The 27015-nt window shown below is 38.7% G+C and overlaps 1 protein-coding gene across 1 annotated transcript in view; it reads left to right on the top strand.

The window, feature by feature from the left end:
* Positions 1 to 27015, top strand: part of LOC150107048 (signal transducing adapter molecule 2-like) — a 387379-nt gene that overhangs the window by 247516 nt on the left and 112848 nt on the right. The window lies entirely within an intron of this gene.

Here is a 27015-nt window from a genome sequence, read left to right as displayed (position 1 = left end):
TCAGGTCTTCTATCATTTCCATTTTATCTCCTTTCAAATCATTTGTACCTGCCACAACAATCATTTCTTTCACCCTTTCCTTTTGCTCTTTAATAGATGCAGTTACGTCCTTTATGGTCGCACCAGGTTGGTACGATTTTGTCAAATCCTCTACTAACACACCTCGTACTAACGAGTCTCCATATAGCACTCTATCCTTCATTTTGTTCATGTTCACATTCATACGTCTATTTTTCCTGTCATACCTTTTATTATTGGTTGGTTCATTCAGTCTACTTTTGTTCATGCACTCTAACTGCTGTTTTGCTCTTTCTATCGCACTATTCAACAACGTGATCTCACTCAATGCATCTATCTCATCTTTTTTGTTCTCTGAGAAACCATTTATACTATCATTCACACTTTCTACATTCACACTCTCACAATTTTCAAGTACAACCTTGCCGTTTCTTGTCATATCCCTATTTCCTTCATTCTGAAGGTCGACAAAAATATCACACTCACGATCCGAAATACACTTCATTTCCTCATTCTCCCTACATTTTCTACACACATTCAATCCTTTATTATCATCTAACCACACTCCGACCGCACTCCGCAAAGCGTACATTTCACAGCTAGTACACTGACTCATTTCTTTTATGCTACCGTTCTTTGATAACGATGGCGAACCTTCATTACTGGCCACCATTTTCCTTCGCACAGGTGCCATATTTATTTGCAACGTGTTTTGTCAAATTATACGTTATAACACACCAAAAATAGACGCACTAAAATACGCAAGGCAAACAAAACAAAACTACACAATATTAAGTAATTTATATCGATAACTGAAAATGATACTTATCTTATCTGGAGCTTGCATGAACACTACACATTACGAATTCATCTAGCGGCGACTTCCCGACATAGATTATGTTATAAAACACTGTAGTACACTAACCACGCTAATAAAGCTCCAATAATATACCAAAATTACACACTTAAGTCCATTAAATTGAATCCAAAACACCAATAAATCAACAAAAAACACAAATCTCTCAGGAGCTCTCCGGTAGCACGTCCGTTTTGATCTTTGGGATCAAAAATGATTGTGGTGGGATCATTTATGTTTATAGGAGGGAAACCGTATTATTTTTTTTCTCTGATTCACTCTGCTGAGATTGCAGGTAAAGTACACCAATTCAAAGATGATGTAATTTTAAAAAAGTTGGACAGTCATAAATTCTATTGTCCCCTTGAAAACATTTACTGCTACCTTCTCAGTGGAAGAGGGTTTTCCATTAGATGTTGTTCTTCTATTCTTCATCTCCTGATATGGTATGTTTTGCTTTCTTGATCTTTTGACTCTCTTGCTCATCTTTCCACCTCCATCATTCTCAAGAGTAGATGGGATGATCTCTGTTTTTACAATCTTTATTTTTGTGCTCTTTACTGCTTACATCAGGAATATGTGACAGAGCCATGACAGACAGTCTTAAATATGACCATATATCTGATAGGTAATACAGTGCAAAGGATTCAGAATGTAAAACTTAACAAGGCAATTGAGACACCCTGCATTCATGATGGGATCCTGGTACTGACTAGGAATATCATCCTTAATTTAGCACCCTTAAACCCCAACATTAATGAAAGCAGGGTGTCTTAATTTCCATGTTAGGCTTTACATCCTTTGCACTACTTTTAAATATGAGAAATATGGTCATGTTTAGACTGCCTGTCATTGGTCTGCAATCTATGCAAACAGTAAAGAGCACAAATAGATTGCAAATCATCCAAATGTACTAACTGCGATAAATTATTCTGTCTACTCCTGAATATGATAGAGGTGGAAAGGTGAACAAGAGTTCAAAAAATCAAAATATACTATATCATGAGAGAAAGTAGACAAGAACATCTAGTGAATAAAACCCTCTTCTGCTGAGAAGGTAGCAGTAACTGAGGTTCAAATGGTCGAAGGGACCATTTGAACATATGACTGTCCACATTCTTACAGTTACATTATCCTGGATACTGAACAAAGAGGATAAGCTGACAGTTTGGAGTTTAACCAACAGATTGTGTTCCATGTTAGCTTAAACTAAAAGGCCATGATAGTATTATTATTACATCAACTCTCCTGAAGTCTATATAGATATATATATATATATATATATATATATATATATATATATATATATATATATATATATATATATATTTGAAGCAGATTAAATGACTGGAAGCCCAATGATAAAAAACATAGAACCACTATATTTTATTTAAATAAGCCACACAACTAGTTTCGTCTTCTTAGAAGACTTCATCGGGTGCATTACATGAATAAGAGGGGGAAATACAAACAAACATTGCAAGAGAATAGCTATAAATTATAATGCCAACGTATTGACATTTGAATGCATTCCGTATACCACTCCATTGGTGTATGTGCGTGCACAAGTTCATGGTCACGTGAACAGCAAAGTTGGATAGCAGTGCATTTATAATCAAAGATATTATAGATAGGTTAGTGTTGAGATGTACTGGATTGAGGATGATTATCTTAGTTCCCGCAATTCTTCTTTCAAGTTTGTCATAGCATCTAAAGACGTTCTCTGCTTTGCTCCACTTGACTGGGTGAGTGGTTTTCATCATTAATATCAGCAGAATTAAGGATGTAATGTCTCTCATATGCTCTTCCAGGCATAATTCATCAGTGTGACCAAAATAGAGTGTGTTCAATTGCAACAAACATGGTAAACACCGGGATATTTTAAACTGTTATGCTTTTGTTTAGGTTACTGAGTAAGGTACAGAGCTTGGACAGAGGAGTGAAAGAAGTCCTGATTTTAAATTTTCTGAAAAGTTTAGCTAACTTAGGAGAAATTGAGCTGATATGCAGTTGAGATATGTAGACTTTTACATCATTTCTTTCTTCAATATGGTGAGGATAGATTAAATAGTAGCTTCCTAACTGTCTGTTTAGAATAACCATTTTTCTAAAAGGTTGTAAGAAGAAATTGTCGATATCCTCTTCTTCACAGAGGAGGGAGTGAACACATTTTCTTAGCATAGAGATAATGCCAAGTTTTTGAGGTGGTTAGTGATAGGATTGTGCATGAAGATATCTTTTGGTGTGAGTGGGTTTTCTTTAAATGGAGATTTTCAATTTTTCAAATACACAAGTGACAATGGTTTCTTGGTTTCATTCTTTATACATGTGTAAGCAAACATTGTTTGCATGCGAAGTCCCTTCATGACTGGGATACTAAGGCAGTTGATGTGAAGTCATGTATAATGGGCAGTGACAATGACCTGAAGGCTCATTTAACTCAGCAGTAGGTCCACTCAGTGACAGGCTCACCCTGCCACTTCAGCTCAAAAGCACATTGGTGGGAACCAGACTTGAGGTCTCGTATTGGGGGCCAGACCCAGAAGTGATACCAAGTGATACAGGTTGAAGTAATGCAGAAGTCATATTTCCATATACAAGGTTAAAAGGTGTCAAACCTTATTACTAAAATACTCTGGATTAGAGATAGATGGTGAAAGTTTTATACTATAATTAAAGATGCCAAGAAGTTATATTCTTGATTTCGTCTCCTTTATCCAAGTGCAAGCAAACAAAGTTTGTGCGTGAAGTCACTTCATGAATGGGCTACTTGTATATAGAGGCTAATGACTTGACATCAATTGCCTTAGTATCCCATAAATCCAAAGCACACACACCCTAACAGACGTATAATATTAAATGTTAGTAATGAGACTGCAATAAAGTTCGAAACCACTCTGGATAGTGGCCCTTCCCACAATGCATAGCATTATACACGTTCATAAGGATGTGTGCTTTGCATTATGGGATACTAATGCAATTGTACAGGGTGGTGTTGGATCTTGAATGGAGAACTTTTAAAAGAAACTATTCATTCTAGATCTAAAAGTCTACAAGGAGAAAACTTGTACTTGGGCAAGAAAGAAAAAATATGTTAACTACCAGTAGGGCTGTAAATACTTTGATGTAAAGTTATAAATATAATCGTGTCTATCCAAAATCATGTAAAGAATTTAGCATGTAAAATGTAGTTAAAAGAGAATATTCTATGTAATGTGAGAGGCTTGATAAGATGTAAACAAGAGTCCAAAGGTCGCGTGTGAACCGTTTGTCATAAACGTTTGATTTGTGGTTTGAGGCAAAGGCATTTACACAGAAGGCAAACGCGGTGTACCGGATGATCTCTCGGGCAAAAGAAGATGAGTTCCGTGCAGAAGAACGTAGCAGAGAGAGGATGCCAAGGGTGCACAATAAAAGGGGTTTGCTCCCCTTTCTCAGGGCTTTTTTCGCTGTGTTCCTGGTTCCTGACTTCTTGGACATTGGGTTTCTCTCTTTCTCTTTGGTCATGGTCAGCTATTCCACTCTGAAGAGATAGCCAACCAGGACTCTGGAACTACGGGTACCGACACATAACATCCAAGGGCGATCTCTTCAGAGCAGAATAGCTGACTGCAACCAAAGATCCAGCAATGCTGATCAGAACAAGCAGCAATGGAGTGAGATCAGAGCTAGCATATCGCCAGCCGTTCAGAAAGGCCAGATCATGCGATTGCCATAAGTGACCACATGGACGAAAGCCAAAGGAAGAATCGAGCTGTATTAGACAAAGCTGTGAACAGAATAGACAGACCCAGTAATCTTCTTGCCAAGAGATGGTAATGTACAGAATTTTGTTATATGTTCCCCAGTTAGAGTAAAGAAAGGAAAACTGTTATGTAATTGTTGAGTGTGGGCATTTTGATAGAGAACTTTTAGGTGATGACCACAATTAGCTGTGGCCTGTCTCAAACTGGTTAATTTGTCTGAAAAAGGTTATAAATGAATTTGTGACAATGTTTAAAGTGAGAGATTAACATAACCTAGTAGGAGATGGAACGGATAAATTTTAGACTTGCATATTGTATATATTAATGATTAATCTCATATAACGAGTTATTGCTCATATTCAAGTGTGTTTAGATGGTTTATTTAATTTATCGTAGAATGATAATGAATTAACTGAGTTATGATATATCTGATTGTATGTGAATTAAGACCTCAATAAATATGCTTTGTATTTTATACCTGGAACTGGCCTGAGATATGAATTCAAATTACCACTCATAAATCTGAACTTAAGTGGGGGGGGGTGAAAGTACAGTAAGGTATTTTAGAAGCCATGACTGCAATCTAATTTAAAAATAGCCGAAGTAGAGTAGATTGTTGATGAGAATAAGTGCTAGATTTTCACCTCTGTACAGTATTTTGGGAAGGTCTCCCTGGATAAGAATCCTTTCTATCCTAAGATATTGGCTGGCGCAGCATATCAAATAAATTTGTCAATATCTGATCAGGAGACGGTCTCAGATCGTGATCTTAAAGGATTTGTTCCTAACTATGGAAAAATCTTTATCAGTAGAAGGATACACGTGACTAATCTAGGAAATGGCCAAAATTATAAATTGCCTTTCTACACAGAGTACGATAGGTAAGAATTGATTTACATCTTAAGGTTAGCTGAGACTTAGAAAAGTTTTATTCCTAGTGTAGGAAGGCTAGTATAATAAAGAAAATGAATAGGAAAACGGCAATGTAACAGTGGCCATAAAATAACTTTCCCTCTTTGGAGGCATCTGTAGCTAAAAGCAATAAACAGAATGAGACCAAATTTTATATGGAGACTTTTGAAGATATGGGGAGATGAATTCCGCAAAAAAAGATTTAGTACCAAAAGTCGTCGATATGGAAAATTTCGGCACTGGCAGAGCCAAAAGTCGTCATATATTTGCAGTAAACGCAGGTAAAAAGGATTATGCAAATTTTGCTGTGCATACGTGACAGCAGCGCTACCAATTCCATTTAAAAAGGAATTGGGAACATTCAGGCAGTTATTCGAATGACTGATCGATTGTGCTCAATATGTGTCCTACCTTGCCTCAGTGTGCTTTACTTGTTTTAGTTTAATAATTATTATTCTTATTATCATGGTAACGTGCCACATATCCAGCTGGAATGAGTGACGTGGCTGTCGCTTACACTGTCTAAATGTTATTATTCCATTTTATCTGCCTTTAATGTAATTATCCGCTTGTTTTTGCCAGCGCCAAAATTTCCGCTGTTGGCGACTTTTGGTACTAAATCTTTTTTTCATGGAAATCATCTCCCCATGCCTTCAAAAGTGTCAATATAAAATTTGGTCTCATTCGGTTTATTGGTTTTAGCTACAGATGCCTCCAAAGAGGGAAAGTTATTTTATGGCCATATACTATATTATTATTATTATTAAACAAGACCTCATGGAGTCAAAGACTCATCTGGGAGGTCCTTTTATCTCGCACACATCTCATCATACCGCGTCTTAAACACATTCAAACTCCTTGCAGACACCACACTCTCAGGCAAGGCATTCCAATCACTCACAACTCTGCACGAAAAAAACCTGCCTCTCACTCCCCTACTCACACCCTCTTTATACAGTTTCCAGGGATGACCTCTGGTTCTCCCCTGATCTCCCACTATTCTCTGTAGAACTTCTCCACCATTGATCCTATAACAACCCCTTACCAACTTGTAGGTCTCTATCATATCTCCCCTCTTCCTTCTCTCCACTAGACTCTGCAAATTACATCTTTTCAATCTTTCCTCATACTCGACATTCCAGAGGTCAGAAACTACCTTAGTCAGTCACCTTTGGACCCTTTCCAACATCTCTTCATCCTTCTGAAAACCAGGTGACCAAATCTGGACACAATAGTCCATGTGTGGCCTAATCAAAGCCTTATAGAATGGAACAAGAATCTCCCTACTTCTACACGTCAGTGTCCTCCGCATCATTCCCAGAAGTTTTTGTGCTGTCTTCACAATTTTGGCGATGTGTCCCCTAAATTTTAGATCCTTATCCACTATCACCCCAAGATCTCTTATTTCCTCTACTTCCAACAATATATTCTCACCAAGCATAAATTCTGCATCCCCCTCTTTGTTTTCCAAATTTTAAAACCTTACATTTTGCAACATTGAACTCACATCCCCATTTGCTTGCCCAATCACTCAATTTATTCAAGTCTTCTTGCAAGGCCACAACATCTTCACTACTCTTTATGGTTCGTCCGAACTTTCCATCATCTGCAAACAATGGAATATCTCCATCCAAATCTTCGCCAATATCAATAATATACAAGTTAAATAGTAATGGCCCTAAAACAGATCTCTGAGGCCCTCCACTAGTGACTTTCCTTTTCCTGGATATCTCACCACTCCATACACAACTTGTTGATACCTATCAGATAGCCAGTCTCCAATCCAATGCACTAATCTAATATCCAACCCCATCTGCTCTAGTTTGACTATCAACTTATCATGAGGTACTCTATCAAAAGCTTTTGTGAAATCCAGGTATATTACTGTGTATCCTTCTCCTCTGTCCAAGGAAGCAGTCACTTTATTGTAATAAGTAAGTATATTACTAAACCATGAACTCCCTTTAGCAAATCCATGCTGTCCATCAAAGATTATACCATTGTTGTCAACCCAACTCTGGATCCTATTTCTCACAAGCTTCTCCGACAACTTAACCACAACACCTGACACACAGGTAGGCCTATAGTTTGATGCTTGAGTTCGATCACCTCCTTTATGAAGTGGCACAATCTTGCCCTCCTTCCACTCTTTAGGGACTTGACCAAGTGCAAGACTCGTATTAAAAAAATATGTCAAGGCAGGTGTCAACTCTCTAGCACATTCCTTCAGAATACGCGGTGATATATTATCAAGTCCCACAGCCTTATTTACATCTAGTTTACTGAACTCCCCAAACACCTCTTGCTCACTTACAGTCAGTCTCTCCTCCCCATCATCAACTGCTCTTAATCTCTCCATGAAGTCACATTCACAAGATTGAAAGATCTTTATGAACTGCTCATTAAGTATCTCCAACACACATTCTGCAACAGCTGTCTTTATACCATTTCCTCCAATCAATGTCATCCTTCCATAATCATTCTTTCTTTTGCTGGCTACATATCAAAAGAACTCCCTAGGATTCTTTTTAGCTTCATTAGCTAACTGCTGTTCATACCTCTCTTTAGCTACTCTCACCAACCAAGTCACCCTCCTTGCCTGGTCTTTGTAGACCTCATGAAATTGGTTACTTCCACTTCTCTTATGCTGCCTCCACAGTGCCCTTTTTCTCTGTATTGCATGCTCAATTTCTTTATTCATCCATCTCACACCTACCTTATTTAACCTTCTCACCCATGGTATACATTTAGACATTGCATCTACTAAGTAGTTTTTGAAAATCCCCCAAGCTGCATTGATCTCTTTTCCAGCTAACTCCTCATTCCATGCTACCCTTGCAAGCTGTCTCCTGAGCTCTTCATAATCACCCCCCTTGTAGTTCCACATATACCCTTTTTTCACAGAGGTCCTTGCACTGCTGGCAACCACCCAAGTAATCACCTCATGGTCACTTTCACCAATTGGTGGATGATTTGATACCTCATTGATAATTACATCCTCCGATGAGATGACCAAATCCAAGACCCTTAATCCTCTTGTGCCCTCTATTACATACTGTCTGAGGTAGTTATCCCTCAAAAACTCAAGAAACTCATTTTCTTTACTTCCAGTTGCTATCTCTTCATTCCAGTCTATAATGCCATAATTAAAATTGTCCATAATGATCACCCTTTTCTTATTTGCTTGGCTTATTTGACTATACATTTCACTATCACCACCATCCACATTACCAGGTCTATAACAACATCCCACCAAGTATTTGATTCTATTCACCTCTATCTCACACCATACTGCCTCAAAACCACTGGCCCCATTTCCCTCTTGCATCTCTACCTTGTATGGACATAACTCTTTCTCTATCATCAATAGCACTCCCCCTCCCTTTTTACCCCTTCTATCCTCATGAAACACATCATACCTTTCCATCTCTATTCCTGTCAGGATGTCATCCTCATCTAACCATGTCTCACTTATTCCGACAATCTCTGGGTGCACAGATGCAATTAGTGCAACCATTTCATCCGCCTTGTTTCTTATACTTCTAGCATTGGTATACAAACACAACAACTCATTTCTGGATCTACAGCTAGTTCCACTGATACCACTCACTCGATGTGATCTCTCCATGCTGGACTGGGGCCATTTCCCTTTCTGCTTCTTCATTTTAGAACCCTTTGCAATTCCATCTGTTTCCTTTTGATCCCTGATCATCCCATTACTTTCCTGCCTACACATGCTCTCACCTCCTCTTGGAGCATCCACCTTTCTCACACTGTGTATACCTGTCCACCCTGAGCCTCCCCGTTTCCCTACTCTTCTTGCACACCCATTCTCTCCTTTTCTATACTCATACCACTCACTTCCCCATTCATTTCCACTTCTTCAATCTCTCCTGTCTTACTCTCCTGCTCTTCCACATCACTCCCCTCTCGATCTGATTCATTCTCTCTATTCACTTCTCCACTTTCCAGCAGCAGTCTCTCCAAGCGACTCACACCATAACCACTCAAATGCAGTCCATCGCTACCATACAGCTCACTTCGTCCCTCAAACTCATTCCACACATTAACAAACTGTACTCCCATCTCCTCACACATTTCAGCCAGAATATCATTCATAATCCTTGCTCTCCGCGTCATTTCACCACAATCATACCTAGGGAACACACTGACTACCCTTCCTGTCACACTATTCTCCTTTATCTTTCCAAGCAGTCTCCTGACATTCATTTTGACATGTTCTTTGTTCTCTCTCAATCATTTGTACCAATTAATACAATTAACTCTTTTGCTCGTTCCCGCCTCATATTCAATGCCTCAATCACACTACTAATTTTACCGCCTGGAAAACATACCTTGTGCATTTTATCCTCTAGCACACCTTTAATAATGGAGTTGCCATACAACGCCACTCGCTCATCTTTTGTTAACTCTTTCATGTCATCATGATTTATTTTAATAGTTTTGACCTGAATTCTCTTAATTTCATTCCGCATCCATTTCATTTCTTGCTTCATCCAATCCAATTCACCTTCCGAACCTCACGACACATTCTCTCTATCATTAAATCTTTGTAACTCTCGACCCCCTCTTCTCACTTTCCCTCTCATTCATCCTTCTTTGTTTCCGTACTTTCGGTCCAACATACGTCCAACTTTCACTATCATTCTTCTCACTTTCACTCTCACATATCTTTCTTTGTTTCCGTACTTTCGGACTAACATGCGTCCAACTTTCGCTATCATTCTTCTCACTTTTACTGTCATTCATTTTTCTTTGGTTCAGTACTTTCGTTCCAACATGCGTCCTACTTTCGCCATCAGTCATTCTTTTTTCGCTATCATTCATTCTTTCGATTTTTTTACTTGCGATTTCTGCATCATGCCATTTCTACTTTCATTCGTTCTCTCAATTTTGTTTCTTTCCGCCTCACTTTCGTCCCTTTTAACATCCGTTACGGTTGTCAAATCGCTCTTTTTCTTTTTTCCTGATTTTTTAACATTTTTTCGCAGGTCTTCACACCATCCTTCTCTTTCAAACGTGCACTCGTGACACAATCGGTACTAGCACTTTCTGTCATCAACTTCATATTTGCATTCATCAATTCCTCGTTCAGGTCACATTTCGCACACACCCTTCTTCCATCCGCACTAAACATCCACAAATCATTTATGTAATCGAAGGAATACATATAACAGACCTCACACTTAACGAAACGACTGAAATCCAAATTAAAATCATGGAATGACAATGCCGCCGCCATTTTTTTTTTTCTCTGCAGGTTACTAGGTCTAATATTAACGATTTCGTATTTAGTTTAAGCAAGAAAAAAAAACCCACACTAATAATATCGTTAGCGTACAACGTTTATAGCCGCTCTTACTTAAACAATTACGCATATATACTTAATTATTCCTAGTAAAACTTATCTGAATCAGGAGCTCTTCAAAACACGTCCGTACCGCTTGATCCACTAGCGCCCTCATATACAAGTAGCTCAGTCATGAAGAGACTTCACAAGCAAACTTTGTTTGCTTACACTTGGATAAAGGATGAAACAAAGAATATAACTTCTTGGCATCTTTAACTTTGGCATCTATTTCTAGATTAGGAACTCCTTTAAGAAATCATGTCCATTATTCCAGATTAAGAAAATATTATCTAAATATCTTTTCCATAACATAATCTTTAATGGGAATGAAGAGATTGCTTTTTTCTCAACGTGTCGAAGAGCATATGAGAGACATCCTATATGGCAGAACTAGAGCCAACACTGTCTAATCACATCCTCACTACTGACACTAACGACAGAAACTCACCTAGTCAAATGGAATAGATCAGGGAACATTTTTAGATGTTATGATGAACTTGAAAGAAGAATTGTGGAACCTAAGAAAATCATCTTGAATCCAGTACATCTCAACACTAACTTCAGCTATAAACTCTCTGATTGACACTGCATTGCTATTCAACTTTGGCATTCTCATGATCATGTGAATTCCAAATGAAGTGGTACATGGGATGCCTTCCAAATGTCAATACATTGGCATTATAATTTATAGCTATTCTCTTGCAATGTTTGTATTTATCTTATTCATGTAATGCAGCTGATAAGTCTTTTAAGAAGACAAAACTAGTTGTACAGTTTATTTAAATAAAATATAGCATTTCTATATTTTTTTATCTCTCAGCTTACAGTCATTTAATCTACTTCAAATGCATCTCTCATCTGAGTAAATCCATTATATCATATATATATATATGTGTGTGGTTTGACAGATTGGAGTTTAGCCATAAGATTGTGTTCTGTGTTAGCTTCAACTAAAAGACTGATAATATTATTATTATTACATCAGCTCTCCTTGAGTCTCTATACAAGGGTGGTCTGAAAAGCTCTCAACCTAACAGTGAAAAAACGAATTTTATAATTTCAAAATTATTTTTTATTTTTCAACATAATCTCCCTTAAGGAATAAATATACATTTATTCCAGCAATGCTCCAGTGCCATTATCCCATCTCTGTAGTGGGTCTCAGTAAGATCTGCAAAGTACCCTTCTACATCTGCAATCACCTCTTGATTCGAAGAAAAACACTGACCAGCGAAAAAGAGTTTTAGTTTTGGGAAGAGGTAGAAGTCAAAGGGAGCCAAATCTGGGGAATAAGGTGGATGTTCCAACAATTCATAGTGCAGATCCCTTAATTTTCCCATTGCCAAAACACCTTTATGGGCAGGTGCATTGTCCTAATGAAAGATGATTTTTTTCTTCTGCAGACCAGGTCTTTTCTCATGAATTTTTTCGTCTAGTCTGTTTAAAAGATGGGAATAATATTCCCTGGTTATTATTTTACTTGTTTCAAGAAAATTAATAAACAAAATGCCTTTAGCATCCCAAAACACCAATGGGGGGTGGGGGGGGGGGGGGGTGGGGGGGGGGGGGGGTGGGGGGGGGGGGGGGTGGGGGGGGGGGGGGGTGGGGGGGGGGGGGGGTGGGGGGGGGGGGGGGTGGGGGGGGGGGGGGGTGGGGGGGGGGGGGGGTGGGGGGGGGGGGGGGTGGGGGGGGGGGGGGGTGGGGGGGGGGGGGGGTGGGGGGGGGGGGGGGTGGGGGGGGGGGGGGGTGGGGGGGGGGGGGGGTGGGGGGGGGGGGGGGTGGGGGGGGGGGGGGGTGGGGGGGGGGGGGGGTGGGGGGGGGGGGGGGTGGGGGGGGGGGGGGGTGGGGGGGGGGGGGGGTGGGGGGGGGGGGGGGTGGGGGGGGGGGGGGGTGGGGGGGGGGGGGGGTGGGGGGGGGGGGGGGTGGGGGGGGGGGGGGGTGGGGGGGGGGGGGGGTGGGGGGGGGGGGGGGTGGGGGGGGGGGGGGGTGGGGGGGGGGGGGGGTGGGGGGGGGGGGGGGTGGGGGGGGGGGGATTATCATTTTATAGGCTTATCTTGTGCTAATCTGAGCAGTGCACAACTGCTCAGATTAGCACAAGACCGCAGTTTGTTCGCCAAGATGGTTGCTGACCTTCGATAGAAGATAGCACAATAAGAAGAATCATTTTATATTATAGAGTGTATGTATATATATATATATATATATATATATATTTATATTCATCATCATCATCATCAAATTCCTGCTATGTACCCTCAAGGGGTGTACAGGATATGATAGTACTACATGAAAAATTTATATCATTGCTAACTTCCTATCTACAATTTTACTCCAAATCAGTCTGTTACTTGTCAAGACTCCAACATTATCAGATCTTATATTTCTATCGTCTAAGGCACTTTGTACCGTATCAATCCACCTATATCTGGGTCTTCCTCTGAGTCGTTTTCCAGCCAACTTAGCAGAGAACACTTGTTTTGCTGATATATATATATATATATATTTTTTGTCGCAATAACACAAAGACTAAAGTCCTAAAAAAAAAAAAAAAAAAAAAAAAAAACGAGAGAGAAAGCAATTACTAGTTATGTCTTAAGATGACTGTCTCCCAAATCTTAGGCAAATTTATAAGCCATATTTGTTGAGATTCGGAGTATGTTTCAGGGCTTCTGTTGTTTCTAAGAACAATCTCTCTGACTTGTAAAAGCTTCTGTGCAGCTTTTGTTTTCTTCCAGTTGATCCTGTGTGCAGGGGTATCCAAAGCATGGTCTGCTAGGCCCAACTTGTCATAGTGATAGTGCCGGATGTATCTTTTATATTCACTGATGTGGATGTCCACAGTTCCTGTTTGACCTTAGTAGGCTTGATCACACGAGCAGGGTACTTCGTAGACTCCTGGATGTGATAAAGGAGGGATGCTGTCCTTGGGTGAATGGATGAGAGTTGCTAATTTGACATACAGTCTGAATATTGTGAATTGTTTATTGAGAATTCTAGATATCTTTTCCGGTGTGCCTTTAACATATAGGATGGTGACTGTTTTGTTGTAGTTCTCCATGGTGGAAGGGGTTTCTTAGGAACATTTAGTATTTTGTTTATCTTATGGGGATTATAGCCATTGCCAAGAAGGTGTGGCATAAGTGAGCCAGTTCAGCAGCAAGAGCATTGTCATTGGAACTGGTTGCTCTCGCTCTGTGGGGTTAGCGTTTTTAAGATACCATACTGCTGAAAAGGGTGATGGTGTGATTGTTTGTGTAAATATTTCCCCGTGTGTGTGTGGGTGGGTTTTCTAAAAACTTAGAATGATAAGGAACCATCTGGAAAACTTGTGATTAGTGTATCCAGGAAGGGCAGACAGTTAGTAGTTTCCAGTTCCATTGTAAAGTGGATTTTTGGATGTTGGCTATTTAAATGTGCTAAGAATGTATCCAATGTGCCTGGGAAATGTGGCCAAATAGCAAGCACATCTTCAACATAGCATAGTCAAAGTGTTGGTTTGACTGTATTCATAGCTAGTTTTTCCAGGTGTTCTATGTAGCAGTTGGCTAAGGGGAAGCCTATAGCTGACCCATCTAATTGTTTGTATATTTTCCCTTTCCATGTGAAATATCTTGCATGTATTGTGAATGAATTTAAATAGTTCAAAAATATCAGGGGGAAAGTGTGACTTTAGCAGATTAAGGGTTTCAATTAGTGGTACATTTGTGAATAGAGTAGTGATATCAAAGCTCACCATTAAGTCTGAGATTTTTAAGGTATGATGTTCTAAAATACTTTTTAGGTGGGCAGTAAAACCCACACATACTGGGAGATATTTACACAAACAATCACATCATCGCTGTTCTCAACAGTATGGTATCTTAAAAATGATAACCCACAGAGCAAGAGCAATCTGTTTCAATGACAATGCTCTTGCTGCTGAACTGACTCACTTACGCCACGCCTTCTTGGGCAGTGGCTATAATCCCCATAAGAAAAACAAAATACTAAATGCTCCTAAGAAACATTTCCCACTATCCACCATGGAGAACTACAACAAAACAGTCACCATCCATACATTAAAGGCACATCAGAAAAGATATCTAGAATTCTCAATTTTCAAAGAATTCCCAATATTCAGACTGTGTGTCAAATTATCAACTCTCATCCATTCACCCAAGGACAGCATCCCTCCTTTATCACATCCAGGAGTCTACGAAGTACCCTGCTCGTGTGATCAAACCTACTACAGTCAAACAGGAAGAACTGTGGACATCTGCATCAGTGAACATAAACGATACATCTGGCTCTAATCACTATGGCAAGTCAAGCCTAGCAGAGCATGCTTTGGATACCCCTGCACACAGGATCAACTGGAAGAAAACAAAAGTACTGCACAGAAGATTTTACAAGTCAGAGAGATAACAATCTCTCTGAACAGAAGCCTTTAAACATACTCCAAATCTCAACAAATATGGCTGTATAATTTGCCTAAGATTTGGGAGACAGTCATCTTAAGCCATAACTAGTACCTGCTTTCTCTCTGTGTGTTTTTTTTTAGGACTTTAGTCTTTGTCTCGATGCTACATTTTTTTTTTTTTTTTTTTTTTAGATAGAGGGTGCCTAATTAGGACTTTAGTCTTTATGTTGTTGTAGTCTCATGTACTGTGACAAACTATGTTTTTGTGCTCTGAAAATGCTGGTTATAACACCAGTGAGATGTCAGCAATAAGTTAAATAATTGTTTACTTATAATTCTGTGTTCTGATATATACCATCAAAAATAAACAACACATAGTCATCCAAAAGTTTGGGATACTTGTCTTATTCGTTTGTTTATATCTTTTGTAATTTCACCATTGTACTCAATTACTCCTCCGAGGTAGTTGAAGTTTTCTACCTGCTCTAGATTGTAACTATCAATTTCAATTTTCAGACTGATGTTTCTTTTTCCTATTTATTATTATTATTATTATTATTATTAAACAAGACCTCATGGAGTCAAAGACTCTTCTAGGAGGTCCTTTTATCTCGCACACATCTCATCATACCGTGTCTTAAACACATTCAAACTCCTTGCAGACACCACACTCTCAGGCAAGGCATTCCAATCACTCACAACTCTGCACGAAAAAAATCTGCCTCTCACTCCCCTACTCACACCCTCTTTATACAGTTTCCAGGGATGACCTCTGGTTCTCCCCTGATCTCCCACTATTCTCTGTAGAACTTCTCCACCATTGATCCTATAACAACCCCTTACCAACTTGTAGGTCTCTATCATATCTCCCCTCTTCCTTCTCTCCACTAGACTCTGCACATTACATCTTTTCAATCTTTCCTCATCTCGACATTCCAGAGGTCAGAAACTACCTTAGTCAGTCGCCTTTGGACCCTTTCCAACATCTCTTCATCCTTCTGAAAACCAGGTGACCAAATCTGGACACAATAGTCCATGTGTGGCCTAATCAAAGCCTTATACAATGGAACAAGAATCTCCCTACTTCTACACGTCAGTGTCCTCCGCATCATTCCCAGAAGTCTTTGTGTTGTCTTCACAATTTTGGCAATGTGTCCCCTAAATTTTAGATCCTTATCCACTATCACCCCAAGATCTCTTATTTCCTCTACTTCCAACAATATATTCTCACCAAGCATAAATTCTGCATCCCCTCTTTGTTTTCCAAATTTTAAAACCTTACATTTTGCAACATTGAACTCGCATCTCCATTTCCGTGCCCAATCACTCAATTTATTCAAGTCTTCTTGTAAGGCCACAATATCTTCACTGCTCTTCATAGTTCGTCCCAACTTTGCATCATCTGCCAACAACTGAATATCTCCAATCCAATCTTCACCTATATCATTAATGTACAAGTTAAACAGTAATGGCCCCAAAACAGATCCCTGAGGCACTCCACTAGTGACTTTCCTTTTCCTGGATATCTCACCACTCCATACACAACTTGTTGATACCTATCAGATAGCCAGTCTCCAATCCAATGCACTAATCTAATATCCAACCCCATCTGCTCTAGTTTGACTATCAACTTATCATGAGGTACTCTATCAAAAGCTTTTGTGAAATCCAAGTATATTACTGTGTATCCTTCTCCTCTGTCCAAGGAAGCAGTCACTTTATTGTAATAAGTAAGTAGATTACTAAACCATGAACTCCCTTTAGCAAATCCATGCTGTCCATCAAAGATTATACCATTGTTGTCAACCCAACTCTGGATCCTAGTTCTCACAAGCTTCTCCAACAACTTAACCACAACACCTGACACACAGATAGGCCTATAGTTTGATGCTTGAGTTCGATCACCTCCTTTATGAAGTGGCACAATCTTGCCCTCCTTCCACTCTTTAGGGACTTGACCAAGTGCAAGACTCGTATTAAAAAAATATGTCAAGGCAGGTGTCAACTCTGGCACATTCCTTCAGAATACGCGGTGATATATTATCAAGTACCACAGCCTTATTTACATCTAGTTTACTCAACTCCCCAAACACCTCTTGCTCACTTACAGTCAGTCTCTCCTCCCCATTATCAACTGCCCTTAATCTCTCCATGAAGTCACATTCACAAGATTGAAAGATCTTTATGAACTGCTCATTAAGTATCTCCAACACGCATTCTGCAACAGCTGCCTTTATACCATTTCCTCCAATCAATGTCATCCTTCTATAATCATTCTTTCTTTTGCTGGCTACATATCGAAAGAACTCCCTAGGATTCTTTTTGGCTTCATTAGCTAACTGCTGTTCATACCTCTCTTTAGCTACTCTCACCAACCAAGTCACCCTCCTTGCCTGGTCTTTGTAGACCTCATGAAATTGGTTACTTCCACTTCTCTTATGCTGCCTCCACAATGCCCTTTTTCTCTGTATTGCATGCTTAATCTCTTTATTCATCCATCTCACACCTACCTTATTTAACCTTCTCACCCATGATATACATTTAGACATTGCATCTACTAAGTAGTTTTTGAAAATCCCCCAAGCTGCATTGATCTCTTTTCCAGCTAACTCCTCATTCCATGCTACACCTGCAAGCTGTCTCCTGAGCTCTTCATAATCACCCCCCCCCTTGTAGTTCCACATATACCCTTTTTTCACAGAGGTCCTTGCACTGCTGGCAACCACCCAGGTAATCACCTCATGGTCACTTTCACCAACTGGTGGATGATTTGACACCTCATTGATAATTACATCCTCCGATGAGATGACCAAATCCAAGACCCTTAATCCTCGTGTGCCCTCTGTTACATACTGTCTGAGGTAGTTATGCCTCAAAAACTCAAGAAACTCATTTTCTTTACTTCCAGTTGCTATCGCTTCATTCCAGTCTATATTGCTATAATTAAAATCACCCATAATGATCACCCTTTTCTTATTTGCTTGGCTTATTTGACTATACATTTCACTATCACCACCATCCACATTACCAAGTCTATAACAACATCCCACCAAGTATTTGATTCTATTCACCTCTATCTCACCATACTGCCTCAAAACCACTGGCCCTATTTCCCTCTTGCATCTCTACCTTGTATGGACATAACTCTTTCTCTATCATCAACAGCACTCCCCCTCCCTTTTTACCCCTTCTGTCCTCCTGAAACACATCATACCTTTCCATCTCTATTCCTGTCAGGATGTCGTCCTCATCTAACCATGTCTCACTTATTCCGACAATCTCTGGGTGCACAGACGCAATTAGTGCAACCATTTCATCCACCTTGTTTCTTATACTTCTAGCATTGGTATACAAACACAACTCATTTCTGGATCTACAGCTAGTTCCACTGATACCACTCACTCGATGTGATCTCTCCATGCTGGACTGGGGCTGTTTCCCTTTCTGCTTCTTCATTTTAGAACCCTTTGCAATTCCATCTGTTTCCTCTTGATCCCTGATCATCCCATTACTTTCCTGCCTACACATGCTCTCACCTCCTCTTGGAGCATCCACCTTTCTCACGCTGTGTACCCGTCCACCCTGAGCCTCCCCGTTTCCCTGCTCCTCTTGCACACCCATTCTCTCATTTTCTATACTCATACCACTCACCTCCCCATTCGTTTCCACTTTTTCAATCTCTCCTGTCTTACTCTCCTGCTCTTCCACATCACTCCCCTCTCGATCTGATTCATTCTCTCTATTCACTTCTCCACTTTCCAGCAGCAGTCTCTCCAAGCGACTCACACCATAACCACTCAAATGCAGTCCATCGCTCCCATACAGCTCACTTCATCCCTCAAACTCATTCCACACATTAACAAACTGTACTCCCATCTCCTCACACATTTCAGCCAGAATATCATTCATAATCCTTGCTCTCCGCGTCATTTCACCACAATCATACCTAGGGAACACACTGACTACCCTTCCTGTCACACTATTCTCTTTTATCTTTCCAAGCAGTCTCCTGACATTCATTTTGACGTGTTCTTTGTTCTCTCTCAAATCATTTGTTCCAATTAATACAATGAACTCTTTTGCTCACTCCCGCCTCATATTCAGTGCCTCAATCACTCTACTCATTTTGCAGCATGGAAAACATACCTTGTGCATTTTATCCTCTAGCACACCTTTAATAATGGAGTCGCCATACAACACCACTCGCTCATCTTTCGTTAACTCTTTCATGCCATCATGATTTATTTTAATAGTTTTGACCTGAATTCTCTTAATTTCATTTCTTGCTTCATCCAATCCAATTCACCTTCCGAACCTCGCGACACATTCTCTCTATCATTAAATCTTTCTAACTCTCAACTCCCCTCTTCTCACTTTCCCTCTCATTCACCCTTCTTTGTTTCCGTACTTTCGGTCCAACATACGTCCAGCTTTCACTATCATTCTTCTCATTTTCACTCTCATTTATCTTTCTTTGTTTCCGTACTTTCGAACTAACATGCGTCCAACTTTCGCTATCATTCTTCTCACTTTTGCAGTCATTCATCTTTCTTTAGTTCAGTACTTTCGTTCCAACATGCGTCCAACTTTCGCCATCAATAATTCTTTCGATTTTTTTTACTTGAGATTTCTGCATCACGCCATTTCTACTTTCATTTGTTCTCTCAATTTCCTTTCTTTCCGCCTCACTTTCGTCCCTTTTAACATCTGTTACGGTTGTCAAATCGCTCTTTTTCTTTTTTCCTGATTTTTTAACATTTTTTCGCCTGTCTTTCTCACCATCCTCTTTCAAACATGCACTCACGACACAATCGGTACTAGAACTTTCTGTCATCAATTTCATATTCGCATTCATCAATTCCTCGTTCAGGTCACACTTCGCACACACCCTTCTTCCATCCGCACTAAACATCCACAAATCATTTATGTAATCGAAGGAATACATATAACAGACCTCACACTTAACGAAACGACTGAAATCTAAATTAAAATCATGGAATGACAATGCCGCCGCCATTTTTTTTAATTTTTTTTTTCTCTGCAGGTTACTAGGTCTAATAATAACGATTTCGTATTTAGTTTAGGCAAGAAAAAACCCCCACACTAATAATATTGGTAGCGTACAACGTTTACAGCCGCTCTTACTTAAACAATTACGCATATATACTTAATTATTCCTAGTAAAACTTATCTGAATCAGGAGTTCTTCAAATCGCGTCCGTACCGCTTGCATAATTTCTGTTTTGTCTATATTTAGGTTTAATCCAAATTTCATACATTCTTTCTTTATTTTATCAGAAATTCATTGTAGATCTTCTTCCATGCTTGCAATAATGCAATGTCGTCTGCAAATTTTAAGTTTGTTATATTTTCCCCATATATTTTGATTCTGGAGTCTTCTTTGTTTAAAGCCTTATTGGTTGCTTCTTTCAATATAAGATTGAACAGATCTGCTGACAGATTGCATCCCTGTCTTACTTCACTCTCTGTGTTGAACCAGTTGGTTAACGTCCACTTGTACTGCACTATCAGATTTCTCATATAGACTCTTTATTATTCTTATAGTTTTGTTGGGAATTTCAAATTCTTTCATAGTTTCCCATAATTCTCTTCTACGAATTGAATCCAATGCCTGGTGAAAGTCTATGAAATTTATATAGCATCTTTTCTATTAGCTGTCTTAAGGTGAATAAATGATCAATTGTACTTCGTTCTGGTCCTGAAATCAGCTTGTTCTTCTCCTAATGCTAGTTCTATATATGGTTTAGTTTATTTTTGGAGTACCTTCCTAAAAACCTTACTTGGAATACTGAGGAGGCTAATGCCTCTGTAATTATTGCAGTCTGTTTTCTTTTTTGTATATAGGAGTTATGAATGATTTGGTCCAATCACTAGGTACAAGAGTGGTCTGAAAAGTTCTCAGACTAAACAATGAAAAAACGAATTTAAAATTTAAAATTTATTTTTATTTTTCAACATAATCTTCCTTAAAATTATGTTGAAATCACCTCTTGATTCGAAGAAAAACACTGACCAGCGAGGAAGAGTTTTAGTTTTGGGAAGAGATAGAAGTCAGAGGGAAGCAAATCAGGGAATATTGTGGATGTTCCAACAATTCATAATGCAAATCCCTTAATTTTCCCATTGCCAAAACATCTTTGTGGGCAGGTACATTGTCCTGATGAAAAATTACTTTTTTATTCAGCAAACCGAGTCTTTTCTCACAAATTTTTTCGTCTGGTTTGGTTAAAAGATGGGAATAATATTCCCTGGTTATTGTTTTACCCTTTTCAAGATAATTAATAAACAAAATGCCTTTTGCATCCCAAAACACTGATGCCATGACCTTTCCTGCTGATGGAACCAACTTTGTCTTTTTTGGCACTGAACAACCAGCTTCTGTCCACTGTTTTGACCGCTTTGGATTCTGGTATGTAATGGTGAATCCAAGTCTCATCCATAGTAATAAATCGACGCACAAAATCAGTTTTATTCTTGTTAAAACGCTCCACGTACTGTTCATAGATTTTCATGCGAGTGCATTTTTGATCTGCTGTGAGCAAGCGCAGGACCCATCTTGCGCAAAGCTTTTTCATTTGCAATTCTTCATGCAAAATATATCCTACACGTTCTTTCGAAATGTCTATAGTCTCAGCAATTTCGCTCACTTTGACTTGCTGGTCATCCAATACTATATCGTGCAATTAATCACCGATTTCTGGTGTTATTACACTTTTTGGATGTCCTTCACGTGGATCACCTTCAAGGCTGGTACAGCCACATTTAAACTTAACAGCCCATTTCTTAATTCTTGAAAATGAAGAAGAAGAGTTCCCATAAACTTTTATGAATTTTGAATGAATTTCTTTTGCATTAAACCTTCTTTTACAAATAATTTTATGATCACAATACTCAATTTTATCCATTTAAAGGGATTCGGATAACACTTTTGCTTCAGACAGTTGTATAAAACAAACTACTTGACAGAGTAGTTTGTTTTATACAACTATTGCAATTTCACATGGATGCTTATAACCAACTTAGAAAATAAAAATCTTGCCGATAGTGTTGCCATATGTGGTCAAGGCTGAGAACTTTTCAGACCATCCTCATATTGCTTCATTTTTGTAGATCCTTTCAAATAATGTTTTTAATGGTTCTAGAAATTATTATTAATATTATTATTATTATTTGATACCTCCAGGGAGTCCAAAGACTCATCGAGGGAGAGTGTGCCAACAGCATCGAACGATTGGCCCCCTTCCAACAACTAACCACACTCCAACTTACTTAACTGAGCCATTAGTAGCAGAGGCTCTACCAATCGACCAACCTTTGCTGGCTAATTTTTTTCTTTAAGAATTCTGTGTGTATCTGATCAATACCTGGAGCTTTCCTAAATTTAAGTTTATCTATACAAACATTATTGAAGAAAATTTAAAGCAGTTTGAAAATAAGAACCAAACCTTGGAGTCTTAATGGCAAACTCTGAAGGAGATGATTAATTCAGCTAAGGAACTGTGTGGGGAAGTTAACTTTGCCACACAGTTCAAGAAGTTAAAGAAGCAGTTCTGGAAAAGAAAAAAGCATGCCAAAAGTTCCTAACAAATAAGTTGGCAGATGCCTTAAAAGAATACAGAGCAAAATAAAAATGTAAGAGAACTAAGCTATTGACAGTCATTCACAATATAAGTGATTGTCTGAGCCACGAGGGAACAGTCACAATAAGGGTGGTCTGACAGTCTCCATTTATGTAGTAGGTAGCCACATCTGCCCTGGTTAGTTCTGATTCTGTTGATAGATGACCAAGTCTTCCTAGGAAACACAAAACCAGGCTGTGGAGCACAGGGATCTTCAACCAGGAAGCCATTTGTTGGAAGATTGTTGGACCAGTGTTCTCTCCACATGTTTGGTGTTGATGGTAAGGCAGCTGAAGAGAGTTCATCCATGGACACCAGAAAGGGTTTCTTGATTTTAGGCAAAGATTAGATGGATTTATGAGAGTCTGGTGTAGAGACAGGAGTGAGTTGCTCATTACTTTATTAAATTCTTTAATCGAAACTCTTCTCCATATATTTGGTGGAGCAATGTGAGATAGGACAGGCAGCCAAGGGTGCTTCTCAGTATCCCACTAATTGTGCACATGGTAGAGTTTAGCTGGGTGTTTATAATGTTAGTGTGCACACTTCTTTCACAGACGGGGACACAGTATTCTGTTGCAGATAATGCAAGAGCTAGTGCCAATGACCTTAGGACTTGCTGCGCCACAACCTCAGGTTGTTCCAGCAAGCTTTGAAATATTATTTCTCATTTTAATTTTGTTGGAAAAGTTGATGATGTGCCTTTTATAGGTTAAGCTTCTGTCCAGGCTCACTCTGAGGTAGTTCGGGTGAGGCTCATGTTCTGCCATTTTGCCACAGAAAGAGAGGTTGAGGTAATGCCTGTGTAAAAGGAATCAAAGATGATAAAGGTAACATGAAAACTGGAGATAAAGGATATCCTAGATGTCTAAAGTAATTACTTTTAAAGACTGTTAAGCAAAAGAAGCAATGACAGAACCATAACAGAATATTTTCAACAGGAATATATATCAATACTTGAGATAGAAAAAGCCATCAGAAACTTGAAATGCAGAAAAGTAGCTGGAGTAGATGACAAATTCCAGATGATTGAAGTAGAGGTCTCTTAGTTCCATCTATACTATAAAGGGAAAATAAAGCTGAATATGAGAATTACAGAGGAATTTTTCTACTAAGAGTTCCAGTTAAGGTTTATGCAAGCATATTAGAAAAGACATTGAGAAAGATTCTGGAAGAGAAACTTGGAGAAAAACTTGGGTTCCAGAAAAATAGAGGTTGTCAATATCAAATTTTCACTTTATGACAAATAGTCGAGAAACCTAGGTAATATGACAAGGATAGTGATTAAGTTTTGTAGAGCTGAAAAGGCATACGATAAGGTGCCCAGAGAAAAGCTTTTGCAAAATACCAGAATTATATGGGGTAAATGTAACATTATACAGAACTAAACAACTAAAGTTGTTAGTGTAACATTATACACTAACAACTAAAACATAGTCTATGTTTTAGTTGTTAGTCAGCAGTTAGAATTGAAGGAAATACAAGATGGTTTGATGTAAAATCAGGGGCTAAGGGAAGGATGCGCATTAGGTCTGATATTAGAATTGGAGATATCATCTTATCTCTTTGCTTTATGCAGATGTTGTACTCTTAAACACATCTCGTGAAAGTCTATAGGATTCTCTAATTAAATTGAATAACAGCTGTAATGAATTGGCAATAAAAAAAAATTAAAACTATGAAAATAAGAAAAAACATTGAGCACATCAACTGCTTTCTGGATGGAGGAGAGCCTATGGAACAAGTAAAATTTTCAGCTACCTGGGAACAGTTTTCTGTGAAGATGGCAAGTTAAATCTAGAAATAGCTAACTGAATAAGCAAAGCCGGTATGTTGGGTAGCCAGCTGAATAAATTTATATTAAGAGAGACTTGATGTAAATGGATCTGAGAGTTGAGTTAGAAATAAAACACTGGATCAAAGACTATAGACACCACAGATATGAGAGTTTGGAGAAAAATTAGGGGAGTAAACAACTGGCATCAATGGCAGAATCGTATTAAAAATGCAGACATTAGAAAGAAACTTGACATTGTGAGCATTCAGGAGGGTGTAATCTAAGAGCTTAGATAAGCAGAGCTAATCTAAGGTGGTATGGCCACTTAAATAGAGTATGTGTGGAAAGATTAACAAAACAGGTGTTTGATGCGAAGATGACATGAGAGAACTAGAGGAAGACCAAAGTCTAGGTGATCGATTCAGTCAGAAATGCCTTAGAAGCATGAAATGTTAGATATGACAATATTGGAGTGTTGATAATTAATTGACTGATTTGGAAGAAAATTGTGGATAGGAGGTTAATAATAATGTAAACTTACTCATCTAGTGCTTTCATAGTAGCCTGAACACCCCTTGATGAGGGCACATATCAGGAAATTGATGATGAGGTCACACAGCAAAAATTGCAAATGCAACGCAGTGGATAGTTGCAATGTTGATTTAACCCTTAACATATAAGAATAAGGAAGTCATTTGGCCTCTTTACAAAGCTTTGATAAAACTGCACGTGGACTACTGTGTGCAGATTTGGTCTGCTGCGTTCCAAGGAGATAAAGAAACTGTCGAAAGGGTGCCAAGAAGGGTTACAAAGATTATATCAAGATTATGGAATTAGATTATGAGGACAGATTGCAAGTATGTGGACTACAGACTGGTTAACAGAGAAAGAGGGGTGATATGATAGTAGTCTATAAACTTCTGAATGGTGTTATAGCATTTCAACTGATGAAATTTTTCATTATATGGAAGGTAGGTAGAGAGAGATCACAGGAGCATCTATGGAAGTTAAATTTGTTTGCAGTTAAGAAAGGGGGTGAGAGCTAGATTTTTCTCTCACAGACCAGTGAGTATATGAGCGGATAGTTTGCCTTTTGAGGTAGTGAGTGCATTTGGTGTGAATGAGTTTAAGGGAAGGTGTGACAGCTGATTTGGATGATGTATAGCCTCCCTCAGTAAGTCTTGACTCTTTGTAGGTCTCAGATAATAATTATAATAATATACATTAAAGATGCCAAGAAGTTATATTCTTGGTTTCATTCTTTATCCAAGTGTATGCAAACAAAGTTTACGCTTGAAGTCGCTTCTTGACTGGGCTACTAGTATATAGAGGCTAATGACTTCGCATTGGTTGCCTTAGTATCCCATAATTCAATACACAATCCTTATGGATGTCTCTAATGCTATGCATTATGGGAAGGGCCACTACCCAGAAGTGATACCAAGGTTGAGTAGCGCAAAAATCATATTTCCATATACAAGTAGTGACTGAAGTGACTTTACGTGTAAACTTTGTTTGCTTACACTTGGATAAAGGATGAAACTAAGAATGTAACTTCTTGACATCTTTAATGCATAGTATAACCAAGTGGAAAAACTTTCAAAATTATAATAATAATTACAGTCTGAATACATAATACATTGCAACTATAACTATCTCATACATTTAGTTGGCTCCCTTCTGAAAACGTTTGTTGACTGTCTGTTATGAATTATTTTCAGTCACCATTGATTGTTTATTTATTAGACACACGTATTCACATCAATATACTAATTTTATTACTGAAAATCGACCAGAAATTAACTGGTCATCATCAGTGCATGAGCATAATCACGTAGTGAAGCTACAACAAAGAATGTGCTGCTGCACTTGTGATGACACCCAGTTAGTTTCTGGTGAAATATTTGCAGTAATAAAATTACTATATTCATGTGAATATGCGTGTCTAATAAATAAACAATCAATGGTAATAGCTAACAGTCAACAATTTATTTATAACAGACAGTCAACAAGCTTTTTTCAAAAGTTAGTTAGACCAGTTAGTTTCTGGTCAAAATATTTGCAGTAATAAAATTACTATACTCTTGTGAATACACATATAATAAATGTTATAATGGCAATAGTTCTATTAATAATTCGTCTTACCACTGATAGTATTTCATCCCTAAAATATGTTGTATTTGTTTACATGCAATATAAAGATAAGCTTTATATTGCATGTTTAATACTGTATATCGGTGCTTTACAATAATACTCGGTTAATTTTTTCCTTTTACTGCCTTGTATTTATGTAAAG

This window comes from Typopeltis vanoorti, chromosome 5, assembly GCF_054136105.1.
Source record: "Typopeltis vanoorti isolate ZY-2024b chromosome 5, IOZ_Tvanoo_1.0, whole genome shotgun sequence".
Classification (NCBI taxonomy): Eukaryota; Metazoa; Arthropoda; class Arachnida; order Uropygi; family Thelyphonidae; genus Typopeltis; species Typopeltis vanoorti.
The sequence above is the reverse complement of the archived record's forward strand: the minus strand, read 5'-3'. Positions and strand labels throughout refer to the sequence as shown.